Source organism: Hypomesus nipponensis, chromosome 9, assembly GCF_054491055.1.
Source record: "Hypomesus nipponensis isolate SF chromosome 9, ASM5449105v1, whole genome shotgun sequence".
Taxonomy (NCBI): Eukaryota; Metazoa; Chordata; class Actinopteri; order Osmeriformes; family Osmeridae; genus Hypomesus; species Hypomesus nipponensis.
Window position 1 is genome coordinate 8792501 of NC_140369.1, and position 19672 is coordinate 8812172.

General features: G+C 43.8%; 1 protein-coding gene across 2 annotated transcripts in view; it reads right to left on the bottom strand.

Annotated features, from left to right (window-relative positions):
• foxp4 (forkhead box P4) overlaps positions 1-19414 on the bottom strand; it is a 91724-nt gene extending 72310 nt beyond the window's left edge. The window contains exons 1-2 of one of the 2 annotated variants that reach the window (XM_084704822.1): positions 18932-19414; positions 11266-11328 (exon numbers count right to left, since the gene is read on the bottom strand). The gene's annotated coding sequence lies outside the window, so the exon portion shown is untranslated. The remainder of the gene's footprint in view (positions 1-11265; positions 11329-18931) is intronic. The other variant, XM_084704821.1, reaches the window with a different exon arrangement.
• Positions 19415-19672: the final 258 nt, after the last annotated feature.

Here is a 19672-nt window from a genome sequence, read left to right on the forward strand (position 1 = left end):
CCCATGGCCTACCCTAACCCACACACACACACACACACACACACACACACAGAGAGAGCAAGGAGATTAATAAAGTGATCTTGTGGCACATGGACGGAGCCTTCTGATGGGTTTAGCATCAGGAGCGATTGTTACCAGCTTGGAGTCACTCCTGAGAAGAACACCGTCCCAGTCACATGACTCCTACTACAGCAGAGACCCCTGGGAAAACGTCTGAATCTGCTCTCTCAGAATCTTGGACCAGAAGATCACAGTTTGGAATCCAGGCGGGCTGTTTAGAAAGCCGTCCTTTAGAAGGTTTATCTGGAGGCTTCACTGGGATTAGTGAGGAGCACACCATGTATTTTACAGTCAACTCAAAGCCAATCACTGTGAAATAAATTAACCTTATTAAGCGAAAATCCACATTCAAGGTGACAGAAATAAATTCATTTGGTTCTACTATTTAGACGGCTGCCTCCCCTGCCATTGAAGTCCAACCAAGCTAATTATCATGCTCCACTTTCCCACATAATAAGGAAATAACTTAATAGGTTAGGACTCACCCCAGCATCCTCATGACTATTTTATCACACACACACACACACACACTCACATGCTTTTAATACAATTTCACATCTGTAATTTGCTAAGAGACCCTAGGAGGCGGATCCAGTTCAAGTGGTGTCAGGATTTGAACCAGCGAAAGGGTTGATATTAAAGAGCTGCATTACTGTAGTCATGGCTGAGCCTTTCTGAGGACGCTTCTACCTGTTCTGTGGGCTCTGTCTCAGAGCTGCTCTGAGGGGCAGCTGGAGATGCAGCTTGTGGCTCCTTAGTTGGAGATGTATTTGATCTAAACTCTGGTTATTTCCTTTCTGCTGGGTGCTTCTCGAGTCTTGAATTTTTAAACAGAGGATAGACATCAAAGCACTTCTGGGTGCATGCATTATAACAATAGCAACATGCAAATGTTGTTGAACCTACTGTACTTAGTGAGCTGACCCTTCTGCACTGTACAGTATGTCTGCAGGAAATGTGCAGCTGTGTCGACATTGTGTGTGTGACTATTGAGGAATAACTACAGGATTATTAGAAAAGAGGTGAACTTCCTTTCAATGTGCTTCAAAAAATCACAAAGGAGAAAAGGTGATGAACTGAATCATTGGGCCTCAGTCACAGAGTACAACCAAACAATGCTGCCCGCATGTTAGCTGTGTAGCGCTGCCTCCTGGTCTCACTGTGTGAAAGGAAAAGACATGTTTGGCAACCAGAGAAAGAAGTCAACATGCCCCCTGAGACCTTTGACAATAACAATATGTCACCGTCTTTGAGCACATACACAGCAACATCACCCATGGTTATTCTTATGAAACATCTCATATCATTGAGACAGCAAAGCAAAGCATACAATTACAGACACATACATACACATACACACACTCCAGTCATGTCTATGTGTCCCACTCTGAAGTATATTAAGCGTGGTGGTTTTCTATTAAACTGCTGTGTATGCAGAGTGGAAAAGGGGAGGAGTTCACAGCATCTAAGAGAATTCCAATTAACACTCTACCCCTCAGTAATTAGTTATTAAAACAGGACCCAGTCCAGCATCCCAGTCCTGTGTGAGCACACACTCATTAATACACACATCAGAAACATCTCACACTGAAAGAAACTAGAAAACATGGAAATATTTCATACAGGATGGACAGAAGGGGCAGGGCGAACAAAACAAATGTTAAAAGAGTAAATAATGCACTGTCCGTGTTGCTGGTTAAGCTTCTGTCTGTGTGTGTGTGTGTGTGTGTGTGTGTGTTCTACAGTCTTTGGTTTTGTTTAAGCTTTTATTATACTATTGTTTTGACGGAGAGACAGAGAGAGAAGTTCCTTCTCAAATAGAGCTAATTAATAGATAGCGTGTTGAAGCCTCTGTTGAAATTCTCTCTCTTTCCCTCTCTCTCTCCGTCTCTCTCTTTCTCTCTTTCTCTCTTTCTCTCTCACGCACACACTTAGTCAGACAACAAAACAAACAGACTGTTAATTTCCTTCGTGTTTTTTAAAGTGGAGGCCAAAGTCTGCACTCAAACACATATACAAATATAGTATACTCACACCCAGGGGGGAAGCAAGAGTAACACACAAACTTAATCCAGCTTCTTTGAGCGATAAGACATTTATTACTAACCGTAAACGAGTGCACACCCAATTAAAGTGAGGGGAAAAATAAAAAGAATTAGCTTGTTGAAGCTGGCTGAGGGAGAGAAAGAAAGAGAGAAAGAGAGAGAGAGAGAGGGAGGAGAGGAAAGAGAAAGAAAAGAGAAATACAGTACACATTCCTCTTCTCCTCCTGCACGTCTGTCACTCATTTACTCATTCATTGGTCAGTTGTTCCACCGTTGCAGGCAACCAGACAAACCCTTTTCCCTCTCTTTTCCAAATCCTTTCTTTTTTAACAGTGGCTTCTTGGCCTCTGAAGTAACGTCAGCGCAGTATCTATTAAAACAGCATGTGTTCCAGCCCACTCCAAACACACACACACACACACACACACACACACACACACACAGCTCTGAGTTTGGATTTGGCCCCATTTGATGTGAACTTTTAGCCTTTTACCTCTGAGACGGAAGGAGGGAAAGGGTGTGTGGGAGAGAAAAAGCAAAAGAAAGAAAGAAATGGCTCTGATAGACGATCAGACCTGCTCGATCCCTTCAAATACAATATTTACATTGTTTCTATTGAATCTTTTTTTAACATACAGATAAAAGGTTTCTTTCAGAAATGTTGTCTCACTCTGCCGACTCTCTCTCATTCTTGAAAGAGACACACACAGACATGAAACCATAAACATACACACACAGAGACACACAAGCATCCATACACACAGACACAAGCATACACATAGGCCTTCTGAGGCCAGTTTTCACTTTAGCAGCTTTCAGTTTTAACATGAAGGAGTCAGATGGCTGAGCGGTTAGGGAATTGGGCTATTAACCAGAAGGTTGCCGGTTCAATGTCCGGCCGTGCCAAATGACTAAATGTAAATGTAACATGCCGAAATAGACCACAGGATGCTTATCCAATGAAAAATGCATCCCTGACACACACACACTGATCCTTATCTGGACAAGCCAAACTGTCATAGTCAGTCTATAACCATACCAATCGATGAAAGTAATTTATTTACCTGGCTGGGCCTGCTCCACCTTCCAAGAGAGAGGAAAGAAAGTTGGCAGGCTTGTGTGAGTGGTGTCCAATTGAATGAACTGAACTGCAGCGGTACAGTGTGTAACTTCATAAAGCAGGTATTAGTTACAGAGTCATCAAACATGCAAACACACACTCTCAATCACGCCCGTTCTCTCTCAGCCCCACACACGCCCGCACGCTTCGTTGTGGTTGTAGGATTAGATGAAGCAGTGTACCCGGGATGGCACTCCAATGACATGGGTTCATCAGAGAACTTTCATTCTTGTGCTCCCTCTCTCATTCCACTCCTCTTTCCGTGTGTGTGCCTCTCCCCTTAAATGAGTCCATGCTGAAGAGAGGGACTCGGTGGTGCTTAACTTTAACTCAATGAAATAAAAGGTACTTAACGAACCCATAACGATCGATACAAACGCAGCCACTTACACACACACACACACATACTCACACACACACACTCACACACACACACACACACACACACACACACACACATGCACACACACACATGCACACATACACATGCACACACACACACACACTCACACGTATGCCACATCTTTAGCGGCTCATGCATATGCATGTTCTTTTGTGATTTATGCATCCTGGCGGGGGTGTGAGCCTATCTGAAAGCAAGGCCGACACACAGGTCAGCTCATTTGTAAATCAGTAGCCAGCTGTGTGTGTGTCTGTGTGTGTGTGTTTGGAGTGGGTGGGGGGATGTTTCGGTGCATATACATACACCGGAGTGAACCAATGCAGAAATTAAGACCAATATGGGTGTTTGTACGCGTGTGCACGGGTGTGTGTGTAAGTGAGCGGGTGTGAGTGAGTGTGTGAGTGAGTGTGTGTTGGGGTCAGAATTGGAAGCAACCTCATAATCACTGTAGCTCCTTCATTCATTACATTTATTGAGCTCCTTTGCTCAGTGAGTATAAATCTCACACACGGCCTAACCTTCAATTGGCCAGATAAAGTGTGTGTTTTTGTAAGTGTGTGTGTGTGTGTGTGGGCTCTCATGTCCAGCCAGAGCGCTGACGGCTCCGGCCCAGCTCAGACTCCTTTCTCCTCTGCGGGAAGTTGCCCAGCCTCCTGACCTCCTTATTATTCCCAGGAAAGGCTTGGAAAACTGCTCGGAAAACTGCCTTCCATCAGAATGTCAGTTCATGGGATCCCTGTAGTCCCTCCAGTCCGGCGCACTGGATTATGGGTAAAATCAGTCCCAATGAGGTGTGATGTTAAATTGATGTTAAATCGTGACACACTGAATCATTTTTGATCTTTAATGCCATCCTTCCCTGATTCCTCCCCCTCCTACTCCTCCCCCTCCTGTTCAGTCTGTCTCCAAATGGGTATGGGAGACGAAAGCACCCAACCCCCCTGTCTGTCTGTCTGTCTGTCTGTCTGACTCACCAACACAATTTCAATTCAACATGTGGAAAACTGATATTTGAAAGAACAACATTTAAAGATATAGATGGGAAACAATTGCATACTATTGCAACACTAAAAAATCATGTGGTAAATAAGATTCCAAAAACACAGGCAGGGGCACACAGACGCAACCACTACACACACAAACACACAGAAACACATGCACATACACACAAACAATCCATTGTGGCTTGTGGAAGTGAGCTCATAGAGGCATTTCATTTGATTGGTACTTGAGAGCTACTACTGTGCCCAATCACACAAGTCAGCATGGGCTAACCTGTGACAGCATGTGTGTGTGTGTGTATGTGCGTGTGTGTGTGTTTGCATGTGGTTAACCCTTGTGGTGCCCATGTGTGTAATTGAAGCCAATCTGTAAGCCATATGCTACTCTCCCTCTGGTGCAACCCCCGCCTCCCCTCATCACACACACACACACACACACACACACACAAATGAACATATATATATGAATACACACACGCACGTATTCACACATGCACACAACACAGCCTCCCCTGGAAAAAGCCCCTCCACTTCATTAGGAAAGTAAACACAAGTGCTGTCTGAAGTGGCTAATTAGAGCCTAATTACTCCCCGCTCGTTACTAATGCAAATTAGATAACGCTGCTTAACTTCCTCATGTCCACAACGCCGCTGTTAATTGAGGCCTTTTGAAATTAAATTACCCTCTAATTAGCATATCAAAACCATTAATTCTGAGCCAGAAAGAAAAAAAACACAACAACAAATGCCAAGTTTTGCTAATGAGTTTTGCTAATTGAATATGTACGCTCAATACAGGGCCTTGTGCCAGAACTGCCTATTCAGCTGATCATCGGAGTGTGTATGAATGTATGTGTGTGTATGTTATACTGTATTCATTGTAATAGTAGGGTGTAATATATGAGCAATAATTAAATTCCTGAAAAACAGTCTGTCAATCTCTCCCTCTGAAGAGGGAGAGAGAAAACCAGGTAAAAATAGAGAAATATATAGAGAAAGAGAAAGATAGAGAAAGAGAGACAGACAGACAGACAGACAGACAGACAGATGAGTGTCACTCTGTTAATGTGTGAGTGGAAACATTTAACAATTACATGGTGTGATGAATACACACAGTCTCACAGATTCACTTTAATAACTTTGAATATTTTCTCTAGCAATATCAGATTGCGGCTTTGCCTCAATAGCTGCCTCCTCCAGTCAGAGTGGTCTTAGTGAAAGTACAGGCAGTAAGTTCTCTTTGAAGTCCAGACTCCACCATCTCTGGTGCTCTCCTTAAGACCCGACCCCCCCCCTCTCTCTCCACCCCCCACCTCTTCCACCCTATCCCCCCCATATGCTGAGCTGCTGCAGCCTCCCCACACACCCACACCCCCACACCCCCACACCCCCACACCCCACACCCCCACACACCTGGGCCTGCAGGCTTCCCGCTGGACACTACACCAGCCAATTACAGAACAAACACACACACACACAATCATAGTCTCTGAATTAACAGGTGTAGCCCAATCTTCCCTCCAATCAAAGCAGCGCTTGATTATAGCCAGTGGGGCGTGTATGCTGTAGCAGGGAACTTAAGATGGGACATGTTCCTATACCTGCCTACTACTAGAGAGAACATTCCAAAGAAGCCCCCCGGCCAAAGTTTAACCAGGAAAAAAAGAATCTCACATCTGAAGAGCCATCTCATCTTTTCATGTCAAATCAGCCACAAAAAAATATGTATAATTCAAAGTACCTGCCGTTTCCCTCCAAATATCTATCCAATCAGTTTGGGTAAAAAGGCCCATTCAGGTTGGTCCTAATAAAAGTTTCATATTATTATACCTTCCAACTTCTCATTTAAATATCCCTGTAATGGAAGATGAAAAAAATGTATAGTGAAATTGAGAGGTAGCCATACAAAAAAATTAAATCACCATGATAATTAGATGTAAAGATATTATAATTCCTTTAAGGGGATGCATAGAAACTGCTGCTCGACAATATTTGCCCTAATTGCTAGAATTATCATATTAACCAGTTACCATTTGAGTAAGTTGATTAAAAAATTGATTATTCGTCTATTTCTTTTAGGAGTTTCTTAATCAAAATCTAACATCCTTGAAAAATTAATTTGAAGCCGTTTCTTATCAGTTAATTAAATCGGGTTGGAAGTCATTTTTCTGCGCGGCGTGATTAGACCCGTTCTGTTCTCTTCTGTTCAGACACCATGACGTCGGAGGGGAACTTTTCACCGTCTCATCAAACATTCACAACCACAAGAATAGGAGTTCTTTGAAGGGCCCGACGTCTTTTTTTTTCTTCTTTTTTTTTTTTACCTCCATCTTTCTGATAAATTGTGCTATACCCAATAGATCTCTCTTTCTCGTTAACACATTCTCATTAACGGACAGAGAAAGAGAAAAGAAAAGGGGAGGAGAGGGAAAGAGAAAGAGAAAAGAGGGCAGGGGAGACATCCAGCAGAAGAGGGAAACCCAAGGTAGTTAGGAGGAAGGCAAACAACCAAGGGAAGAGGTACAGAGGGAGCAAAAGAAAAAAGGGAGGGAGAGAAAGAAAGAGAGACAGAATGGCATGAGGGACTCAGATGGAGCGAAAGCACAACGAGCTGAAACAACACCTTTTGTTTTATTTTAACTAGCCAATTTAACAGCATAGCACACAATCACCCCCACACACACACACACACACACACAAAGACACACTCCTCGACAGTGGATCGACAGTCTTGGGGTGGTTTGATTGACCAGACACACTGTTTACTAGCTGTCTCTTATCTGTTGTCCTTGACCACGGAAAGCAGCTGTACCTTTCCTACCTAATAGACATGCATCCCCTCTTGTTCTGTTCATAATGAATAGAACTGCTTTCTATTCAATTCACTTTCATTTCAAATGTATTTCAATGGCCAACACTCTGCACATCTTACAAAAAGTAGTTTTATACTTTGTCTCAACTCAGAGTGAAAATAGAGTAGAGAAAAATAGAGAGTCCAGTTTACAACAGCATCAATCTGTCTCTCTGTTCCTCTGAAGCCAGTCGAGCAAAACAGAACAGATATACTGGTCTGTACTCATCTGTCCATCCGCCAGTCCTCAGGGACGAAGGATGGAGGGATGGATGGAGGGGGTGGAGAGAGAGAGAGAGAGAGAGAGAGAGAGAGAGAGAGAGGGAAACAGACGAAAGTGAGAAAGAGACAGTTTAGTAAATCACACTCTGATTGGATAATGAATTGAATGATTGGAGCTCGGCTGATTAAGTCGCAGTGGATCTCAGCGTCTCATCAACCAATCAACACGCTCTCTTTTCAACCAATCAAAACTCCTTCCTGCTCTTTGAGGGGTCACCTCACAGGGGGTTATTCCATTCTCCCCTTTATTCAGTTTCTCTCTCTCCCTCCTCCGCCCTGGGTCCGGGTTCAGCCTGCAGCCTAGCTGCCATATAGGCTCTCTCAGTGGGAGAGAGAATTCTCAAAGCCACAATTACCACAAAGAACTATCAATTTCCCCTTCAATTAACCCTGTGGGAGGAACAGGAGCAAACGAAAGAAGAAGAGAACAGACATTCACATTTGGGAAGGCGGACTCACACCTTTGCATAACTGTCTCCTGCTCCTGCTCCACCCCCCTGGGGTGCAGACATATACAGTGTTTGGTAGAGGGGGGGGGGGGGGGTTTGAACACCTCCTGAGGGTGAACTTGACCTTTCGTTCTGGGGGGTCAAATCAGTTAGAATGGAGCCCAGTTCCCACCCCCTGGACAATTAGCTGCCTATAGGACGGAGCAGAGAGACAGATCAAACACACACTATTATAGTCATAAGGGGGGGATTCTAACCACAAGCTGAAGCCGCTGAAAGCTGCCTTCCGCAAGAGATGGGGATATGGAGTGAAGAATGGAGAGGGAAGGGATGAGGAAGAGCGAAAGAGAGAAAGTGAGAAAGGGAGAGAGGGGTAGGGAGAGAGGGAGAGAGAGGGAGAGAGAGAGAGGGAGAGAGAGGGAGAGAGAGGGAGAGAGAGGGAGAGAGAGGGAGGGAGAGGGAGAGAGATCTCGAGTGGGCGTGAGGTTTCGGTTGTGTTTCTTAGATCAGTGGCTCTCCGCCCTCAGTCCACTACAACAGAGATTTGTGACGGCATTCCCAATCCCTCCATCACTCCCTCCGTCCGTCTCCTGCTCCTTCTATTTCTCTCTCAAAACTAAAGGGGCAGGCAGCCAAACCCAGACTTTAGCAGAAGTAGAACAGGCAGACATCACAAAGCTCCAGAATTCCCGACAACATAAGGCACACCAGAGTTTCAACAGCGCCCTCACTTCATCTCCCTTTCCTTTCCCCCTTCCTCCCTTCCTCTATGCCTCTCTCTCCCCCTTGGCCTCCTTCTCGCTACTTTTCTAAATCTTATGGGTTGTTTGTAGCTGACCTTTCAAACAATGCAAAAATGCAGGGCTCAGGAATGACAGATTTGTTTTTAGAGATACAGTACAAGTCTCATTGATTCGATCTTCTTTAAGGTGACATCTCCCAGAATGTATGGGCATTGTATCCTTGAAAATTCAAGTTTTTTCTTTTTTTTTGTCACTTGCTTAGAGTAAATATTTTAAAAGGAACGGGAAAAAAATATAGGAGAGAACGAAAAGCTTACAAAAAGAGGATTAAGTATGAATGACTAAGGAATCATTTGTCCTCAGTCATTTTCCACTCTCAAAGTTTCAGAAAGATTTAGAAATGTGTGGTTTTCACCACCACAAAACACACAGCTCAGTTCATTGTGCCACTCAATAGACTTGTTCAACAAACTTAATCAATGCATAGCTACATTTTGAATATTTCAAAATGAATAAAGACATATATCTAAACAAGTTTATGAATCAGGTGTTATCTTTTTAAAAATTGAAATACTTTTGCTTGTGCTGTTTGAATGTTATTTTAATAAGGTTAACATTCCATGAACACTTCTGTTATCAGTTATTCAAGCACACTAGACACGCTTGATTTTTTAAACCAATTATTTTTATTATTTAATTTGGCTTATTCATTAAGTCTCTCAAAATTACATACAAGTCACATTTTCCACAAACTCTTTCACAGGGACATTTTCAAATCAAGACTTGTCAATCGACCCTGACTTTCAGTTAATCAGAGTACAATAGACTATATCTATTAAGAATATAGCGAATGACAGATACCTCTAAATGAGGGATGAAAAAGCATGTCGATGTTTTGTGATGGCAGCAGGGTTTAACTGCAGGACCTGAATAGCTTGCTGAGGGTATAATCAAAAGTAAGTGTGATGGGAGAGTTAGTAAGATATGCATACCAGGGAAAAAGAAGGTAGCCTGGCTGGGCATGATAGATTGGACAGCATGATTTGTGTTGCAGTGAGGAGTAGAGGAGCAGGAGGAGGTGCAGCCTTTCAGCTGCAGCCTTTCAGCTGCAGCCTTTCAGCTGCAGTGGAGAACATGAAGGCCGGCAGACAACAAGGCTGCACCTCTGTGTGCGCGCGTGTGCGTGCGTGCATGTCGGTCTATGCACGTGCCACAGGACTACGGTTATGAGTGACAAACAGGCACATCGTTCCTGACACATCTGTGTGACAACTGACTGAGGAAGCGAAAGAGGGGGATGAAAGTGTAAAAGGGAGAGGAAAGAGGAAGTGGACACAAGCTAGATGGAATGTCTTCCTCTCACTAACTTTAACATTTGGCTGTCTGACCTATGCAAAATGTAATGAGTGTTTCTTAATCCATTACCAGGACAGGCATGATAACACATTAAATAATGTCATTTTTGTGGAAGGTTTACATATATATATATATATTTATTTATTTATAAACACGTACTGTATATATATATATTTTTTTTTTGGTAAACAGAAGAAAAATTCAATTTCTTTGAAAGTTAAATATTAAACTGCTTTTTTATATACATCCACTGTTTGCTAAAACAACAAAATTATATAAAATAAATACAGAACATATACCTGCAATATTAAATGACACCTAACTCACTCCTAAAAAAAACACAACCCTCTGTTTTCCTCTCGTCGCTCTTGAAGCTCTTTCCCTTATTTTCCTTCACTTCTTTCTCCTCTCTCTCCTCGCCTTTCCTCTCTCTCACCCCTGACCGACAGACTCAGTCGGCCTAAGCAACAAGCGCCGCTTCAAAGGCCGACATCACACAAAACACACTCTTCTCTCCTTTCTTTTCTAGCGAAGAGGAGAGCGCTGTCTAATTCACTGGCTGGTAAAGGAGTCCTGGACAGCAAGCCTGATCTGGCTGGATTAGGCGACTTTATATCCCAGCGAGCAGGGAGGAGCGGAGGGTAGGGGGAGGGTAAGGAGAGGGGGGTAGATGGGGATGTGAGGGAGGAGTGGAGAGGTGGAGGGGAGGGGGAAGGTAGGGGGGTAGATGGGGAGGTGAGGGAGGAGTGGAGAGGTGGAGGGGAGGGGGAGGGGGGTAGATGGGGAGGTGAGGGGAAGCGGAGAGGCCGCACTCAAATCCTTCAACAAATGTCACACAGGGACCGGCGACCAGGGAGCACAGACACACATGAGCACACATACACACATACATAAAAAAAGAACTCTCTCACACACACACACACACTCACAGATACACCAGCAAGCTCACACACACCTGCCAAACCCCAACGGACCTCCTCGGGCCGGCAAGGAGATTCTGCCTTCTTCTCCTCTCTCACTGGAGAGAGATGTGTGTGGAACAGAGCAAAGGAGGGAGGAAAAAGAGGGAGGGAGAGGGGATTACACAATTATTCAGATAACAGCTGGGAATAATCTAGCGGCAGATGTCCCTCAGTCAACAATGCCCACCATGCGCGTACACACAAACACACACGCACAAACACACACACACACACACAAAAACACAGGGTTTCAATACCCCGCAAACAACCCAAGAGCAGAAGGCAGCTGTAACCAATTGTCTCAAGCACTCCGTAAAAAACTGCCCGAAGACTAGCAAAATAAAATAAAATAAAAACGGCACACACACACATATACACAGAACAGCTTTGAGTAGTGTAATTTAAACTTAAACTCATTTTGTTCCAGCTAACAATACATTTACTTTCATGGTTATCATTTTCCAATGCCTGAATCAATCCTCTAAAATATCCTATTATTAATGTAAGCTGTTAGAATCGGAGAAACGGCAACCTGTTTGCTTTATTTTTATTCTCCTTCTGCCTTTTGAAAAACAGAACATAAAACCTGAGGAATTCTGTTGGGACACGGGGGTGGGGGGAGGGGAGGTTACCCTTATGATTGACAGGTAATTGTAGCTGCGGACACAGTCGTGCTTACACACAGGCACACAAGCTTGCGCACACACACACACACACACACACACACACACATGCACACTCGCACTGCTGCATCCTTCCTTGCATGAAACCCTGGCCTCTGATCCTTTAAGACTCTCAGCAGTCGCAGTGGTGATCGCGATCCCCTTTCCTACCTCCTCCCTCCACACAATGTTCCCTCACTCACTCTCTTCTTTCTTTGAAAGGGCACAGAGAGCCCTCACCCCCCACCAGGCAAAGTCTTACACAGCCTCTTCACCTCAAGACTCATGGAGAAGGAGAAAGAGAGAGGGGGAGAGAGAGAGAGAGAACGGGAGAGAGAGGGTCAATGGTCGATACCTAAAACTTTAACTCCTCTTCTTGCCAGTGTAGATACCCTCACTAACATCAGTCTTACACCAAGACAATCCACATCAAAGTTGTTCTTTCTTTTTCTCAGAAGGCCCCCCCAAAAAAATATCACAAAATCACAGCTATAGCTCAATGTGACCATACATGAGGGGTTAGGGTCGGGTCGAGGAGAGGGGAAGATGAGAGAAAGGGGGGGGGGGGGGGGCTGTCAATCCATCATCCCTTGCAGCCTGTTCTGATTTGGGTTAACACTGGTTAACAGATCGCTCTGTCAGGATGTATCGCTCCTCAGTGTTTCACATGCTAATAGCTTAAGTAGGCATCCCATGTCCCCGTAACTAATACCATAAATACTAATACCATAAAAGAGCTGCGTTCACCAAGCGTTAGCCAGCGATACTTTACGGATTAGTCAACATAATGAAATGCATTTATACGCCTATTACTTACGTGGTCAATGTTGGTGAGGAACGGAGACAGCGACGAAGAGGGGAAAATTCAGATCGTATGGATAAGTCCCAATACATATATTTACAGTATATAAGCCCCTGTTCATACGTTCACATCACACTACAGACGAAAACATTTTTGAGATTGTTACCAAATTCAATTTTGTAACAATCTCAAGAAATTAACAGGTCTATTGGGCTTCCTGCTTGGAAACAGAGGATGTGAGTGACCAGGAGAGAGCAGGGAGACTGGAGCGGGTGGAGATGTACTGGGAGAAGAGGGAGTCTGGGAGAATCCCTGTCTACTCCTCCTCCCTCTTCAGCCTTCTGAGCGCTCCGGAGGCTGCGTTCGCCTGGCGGATTTCAGCGCCGCGGCTCAGAGAGAGACGCGCTTTTAAGAGGCGTTCCACGCTCCTCTACCGCCAGTGGGTTTATCTAATCGAGCCGTGGTGTGTCTATAAGTGTGTGTGTGTGTGTGTGTGTGAGTCCATAGTGATCCACAAAGCCACACAGCTGTCACCCACCCTCACCCGCCCTCAGCTCTTAGAGGCATTACAACAGTGTTGCAGAAAGTTTTGTCACATTGTTGTTCTGAACGGAGCTTTGCGGTGATCTGTTCCCCTGGTTCCTGTTTGACTGACAGGCGGCCTGGCAGTCTGGTGCAGGGGACGGAACACCACCAACGTCTCTCTTACGGAGCCCTCCCCAAAGGCTGTAGGGTGGCGGGGGAGAGCTGGGTGGGAGGAAGGGGGAGATGGGGGAGGGATAGGGTAGGCTGAAGGAAAATCCATAACACAAATACAGCTGTCAGACGGAACGCAAAGTTAGCAGAGGATTCCGTGACCAACAACACCCGTTCATATGGATGCCCTGTTACTCACGGGCCAACACGCTCCTGTGGACACACCACTCCAACTAGATTTTTCTCCAACAATTAAACAAAAAGAAATCCTATAATTCAACCTCTAGGCACATCTCTTTCTTTCCCTATTGTCCTCTCTCTGTCATTGTCTTGGTCCTCATCTCCAGCTCTTAACCAACACCTCAGATCATCACTAGTTTCCATCTCCATCTCTAATTCCCCACCCCACGTCTACAGCCAACCAGCCCCAGACCCAGTGTGGTCCACCTTTCCTGGCTAGTGAGGAGAATGAGCGGAACGGGCCCTTGCCAGTCTAGCCCGTTCAGTGAAGGTTGATCTAAATGTCTCCACTGCTATAATAAAGCCCCAAACCCCAGGCTGTCATTTCCCTGCATCCCCCCTCTCCCATCCACGCCTGCTACGAATACAGGACGCTGTCACTTCTCACTCTCTCTCTCTAGTTTATCCCCTCTGCTCTCTCCACCCTCAAACCCTCTAGGGAAGCGACACTTTCCCTTGGCCCGGAGGAAGGGCTCCCTTCCTCCCTGTGCTGCAGGGTCACTCCCTTCCACATCCATCAGCTGCCTAACAGGCTGACGCCGCCTAATGGGAGATCTGCCTCAGAGGCAGCTAACACACACTCATATCAGAGAGAGCACACTCACTTAATGATGGGCAGAGACATTGGCCTGGTGTCACTGGTGAGTGGATGAGCCCCAGAGAGGAAGAAAGCAAGGAAGGCAGAGGGGGGTTTGGATGTCCATATGAGGCAACTCCGTGCAGCTCATACAGGTGGAGACTCTCAAACTGCCCACAAAGTCAGTCTCACCGGAGGTCTCTCCTCTCCTGACTCTACAGACAAAGTCAGTCTCACCGGAGGTCTCTCCTCTCCTGACTCTACAGACAAAGTCAGTCTCACCGGAGGTCTCTCCTCTCCTGGCTGTAATGACGGTGACTCTGAGGTGCTCTCTGACCAATGATGAAAACTGATGTCATCGTCTGAAGACGTGTGTGCGTGTGTCTTTTTCACACACACACACACACAGAAATACACACACCAAGACACACAAATATTCAGCAGTACAAATCTCGCAAATAACAGGTTCAATTAGAACCACATGTCCAATCACAGAGCAGTTTGAAACAACTCCACCATCCAGTCAATCAGCCAAACACATCACCTCACCTCACTCATGTATGAGCCGTCTAACTCGCTTTTACAATGGAACAGGAACAGATAACACAATTCAGACATATTGGTACTCCAAGGAAGGTTAAAATGCATTAAGCGAATACTGTTGTAAAGTGAAAGATAGTCGTCCATATTGAATATCTATTTTGTACAAATTCACTTGAACAATTCTAACACAGTTTCTGTAATAAGTGCACTGAGGGACAATTTGCTTCTGCCAAAAATCTTCCACAGCCAAATCCAAAGGTAAGCATTTTAAGTTTTAGAACAGATAATTTAATAAGTGCTATTACAGAGTTATATGTGGATTTCCACACGGTCAGAGCCTGCCTAACATAACAGCACATACGGGTGGGTTTACACCACTCTTCAATATCACTTAGAGCACCAAACCCACTCAGGACCCTGCGCTGACTATGGGACCGCACGAAAGCTTTAATGCAGAGAGGTGAGAGAAGAGAGATGGACGCTATTCCAACCACACCAACACACAGGTCATTACAACAAGCCCACACACATAACCACACACACACACACACACCCTAATGTCCATCTCATTTACCTGGATCGCAAATTGAGAATGGGTACTCTCTCTCACACGCATTTTCACACTTTTATTTGAAATGCACACGCTACTTGTGTTTGATGTGAGGGCTCTGCATGAGTTCATGGACTAACACAATCATGTTGGTGGCTATTAGTCTTATTATAGGGTTTTTGAGGCAGTGGAGATTCACACACCACATAAACCTTCTGAAACCACAGACAGCAAACTAAATACTAACTATTTTCAAAAACATTCCACAAAAACAACAAAACACGTTCAAACATACTGTGCTTGAATATGTACAAAGAAATATTTAAAATGTGACTCATGGAACCAGACACAGAAGATTTACAAGTCCACGCACAGAACCAGGAAAAACACTTACTCTGTCTTCTAAAATATAGATACTGAAAACAAAGACACAATCACATTTAACAGTACATGAAAAACCGCCAGCTGTTAGGGAAATAAAGAAAATAATATGTTGGGCTTTACCTTCTGCAGCTGAAAAATACTCTGGCAGAGACACAGAGCGGAGAAAAAGACAATCTTTTTCTGACACCTTTGGTTTCCTGACAGCGTCTGCTTCACTGTGGCTTCAAGTCTGCTATTTTTACTCATAAACTTTCCTTTCTTCTGCTCTTTAGTTTCTCTCCTCTCACAGCCCTCTGTGATTCAGAAGCTTTCTCTGATAAGGGCCATACTAAAATCTGTGTTCTTACCTTTTCTTTAGCTTGACAAATACAATAGGCCAATATTGAATCAAATCAAGCATTGTTTATGATTTATTCTCTCACGCAAGCACCATTGTCATATTTTCCAGCAACAAATATTAATATTTTAAAAAGAAGTATGGTGCTTGAGCGCACAGTCTAGAGCACACTGTATTACAACAGTCGTATGTCCAGTAGTATGTGTGCCAGTTTATTACCGTCGTGCGGAATAAAGCTCAGATTTTATGTACGATAGTTAGGTTGTCGGAACCTTGGTGACTCAGAGCACTTTCAACAAATAGCCTAGGTATATCAAAATACTATATTTAATTTACAATAATTTTGTGACGAATATAGTCTGTCAGAAAATAGGAAGTGGAAAATGTATAGGCTACATAAAGTTTAAACTAATTTTGAATAATTTGCCAAATTTAAGAATCAATTATTTTTTACTGATAAATGTTAAACTATAGCCTCAGAATGTAAAGCATAGCCTACTTATGAAAAAATAAGTATGCCACAGGCCTAAACGAGCAAAAGCAACTCAAGGCACATTTACAAACCTTGAAACAAACTTTGACAGGAAAGACAAAAGACCTTGAAATGCACCAAGCATCACAAAATAACCTACCTTTTATTTTTGTCTGGCGTGAAAAATATGACAAGGTCATTAAATGTGAAATACAACCTTTTCATTCCCGCTAAATATTCTATTAAAGCTCCATCAGCGGGTGCAATTAAAACTGTGTCATCGCGTCGCGGAAATGCCATCGGAGGTATGCTATATGCTGCCTCCGAGCAAAGGACAGAAGAACCAACAACAGCGGGAGGGGAAAGAGGGGGAGAGGACATACTAAATAAAATTAATTATGCCAAATGCCCCAGTGCCCATCAATCAGCCGGCAATAACGGCCATGTCAGCGCGCGCCTATACTATGTGCCTTTTTTTCCTCAATGACAGCGCGCAACCAACAGCAATTAATTGTCGTTGCATTTCTCTCGCCACATCACTTCATCATGGAGGACATTACTATATCTGACGTGTGGAAATGTTCGAGATGATGTTTGTTATCGACGTTGCCCAGTGAGAATGATAGAGATTTATGTGGGTGCTGAAATTCTGGAAAGAAAAAGCAAGCACGCGGCTCCGGCAGCACAAAAAGTTTCAAACGCTATAGTTGAAAGGTCCAACAGGACTGTTGCAAAGTAGCGTCGCCAAAAAATCACAAATAAAGATCTAAAAAAACAGTTGTATCTATTCAGATAAAACAAAAAGTAGGCTAAATGGCCTTATGATTCAAAGACAAAAAGTCTATGCCAAGATGATAAAATTATACTTTTCCTATTATTTTTCCAAACCGTCTGGAATGTGCAGGGCTAGGCTATATGTTTTGCTCTGTTACTGTAGCCTACCACGAGTACAAAAGTATCCTATTTGTAACGCTTCAAAATGAATTAAAAACGTAACACATGGGCCTGCTAAACACAGATCACTGCAGTGAAACTCATTTAAACGTAAACTCTATCCCACATTAAAGTACCCTGCGCTTTTGTGAAAACCCACTGTCATACGTTTCAACGAAACTCTTTATTGATCAAAGCAATACGTGTTAAATTTGATAACTTTTTGTACCTGTAAGCTCATACATGTTTTACTTAATATCGTCAAATATAGGCCTACCACACATTATCGGCTGGTAAAATCCTCAGGGTGCATTGAGTTTGGAAAAGCCTTCATGGAACAATATAACACTATGACCTGCGTGAATGCATCTCATGCCTTAAGCCATAGGCCAATGCAAGATTTCAAAAAACTGATATCCGAATGTCTTAAGTAGCCACAAAATAAATCCCAGTATTCAGACAAAAATGTCTTAAAAGAACGCATTTGATTTAAAACTTTGTTAAATCAATCACTTTGTGAAGATAATTGTTATAACATTGGATTTATAAGCTACTTTATAGGCTAAATTTCAAACGATAAGTTTGTGTACTAGGTTTTTATGATACTGGACTAAAGTAAATTTCGAAAAATCAGTCTGGCAAATCTTTTCTGACCCCGTTCCGTGTGTATGCAACGGACATTAACAGGACCCAAACGATAGCAGAATGTGTGTGTAGAATTAACACCAGTTTAGACGATTGAACGGCGCCTTAATAATCAAAGTCCTTTGAAATGAATTGTTCCTGCTCTTGGAAGTCTGTGCACCTATTCTACATCATCAGCTCCATTTAAATCTCTCGACATCATTATCTTTGTCTTGAAATTGTTTTCCTTTTTTGTTTCATGGTGAACAATTCTGAACCTGACACCTTCCAAACGCCTCGAGGCAGCACGCGGCCACTGCCCCTCTGGTCGAAAATATTTTCAACAAAATTCATAACTATGAAAATGTAATCTATGTTAAACTATAGACTAAACAGATTGTAAGCAGAAAGCAGAACGTTTGCTTTTTTTCTATAGCCTACCATGTGTTTATATAGGGAACAGGTCGCGAGAGAATGGCTCATGGGTTCTTGCCATTTTCAACAAACTTTTTTTTTCTATTGTAGAGCAGAAAAAAAGACTTCAAAGAGTCTGATACAGTGTTCCACTTCTGAACTGGAAGTTCTGGAACCTTTATACGCTCAGCCTCGGCGAAGCACACATTGGACATCAAGAAAGGTTCATAATCTGAAGATGGTTTTCGATTATTACAATTTTGAATGCGTTTTTTAGAAACAATGATGAACGTTCCAGTTGTGTTGCAATAAGTCCCGAGTTTATAACACACGCACAAACACACTTTCACAGTGGAAAAACATACATAGTAAAGACAGAACAAAACAAAGTAGGGAAGAAGAATGTGTAGATATATTGTATCAACCTGTTCTTGTTTTCTGCAGAAGTCAACTTTCACGCCAGTGGTTGGACCATGTGGAAAGCCCGCTTCAGTTCCTCAAACTCCCGGCGAGTCCGCTCACTCAGGGCGACAAAAGGGACACAAACCGACAGAACAAAAAAAGAGAGAAAGAATTCTTGGATCTAGTATTGGTATCGCTGGACCATTACTTTCAACAACAAGCGTGTTCGTTAGTCCTTCCTTTCCTTTCCCTTTTGTGTGCGTCCTCTCTCGGAGTGGCCACTCTTGAGTGAAGTCAGAACAATACTGCCACTAACTATCTAGGCTGTATGGGCAGCCCTGGGGAAGTTGATGGGGAGAACGCTCGCAGCTTTTCGGCTTGTTGGCGGCCTCTCCCAGCGTGCGTTTGTTCCTCGTATCTCAATGTTATTCAGAGCGTAACCACTCCAACAGTCCGAATGACGATACCCGCATCAGTTTTTTGGCATCCAGTCTGTCGCTTGCTCGTTCGCTGGAAATCAGTGTTGAATTAGTACCGGGGTTGTGTGCGTCTGTGTTGGGGGACAGTTTACCGTAATGCCTCTAAAACCGGTGCGCATCCACATCTCTCCTAGTGCTTTGCGAACGGCTGCGGCGCAAAATAGGCAATAAGCGCAGTGTTGTCGAGGTCCTTCCTTGCCGTGTGGTGCGTGCGTGTGTGTGTGTGTGCGCGTGTGTGTGGGTGTATGTGCGTGCGTGTGTGTGGGGGGAGGGGGCGAAGGCACT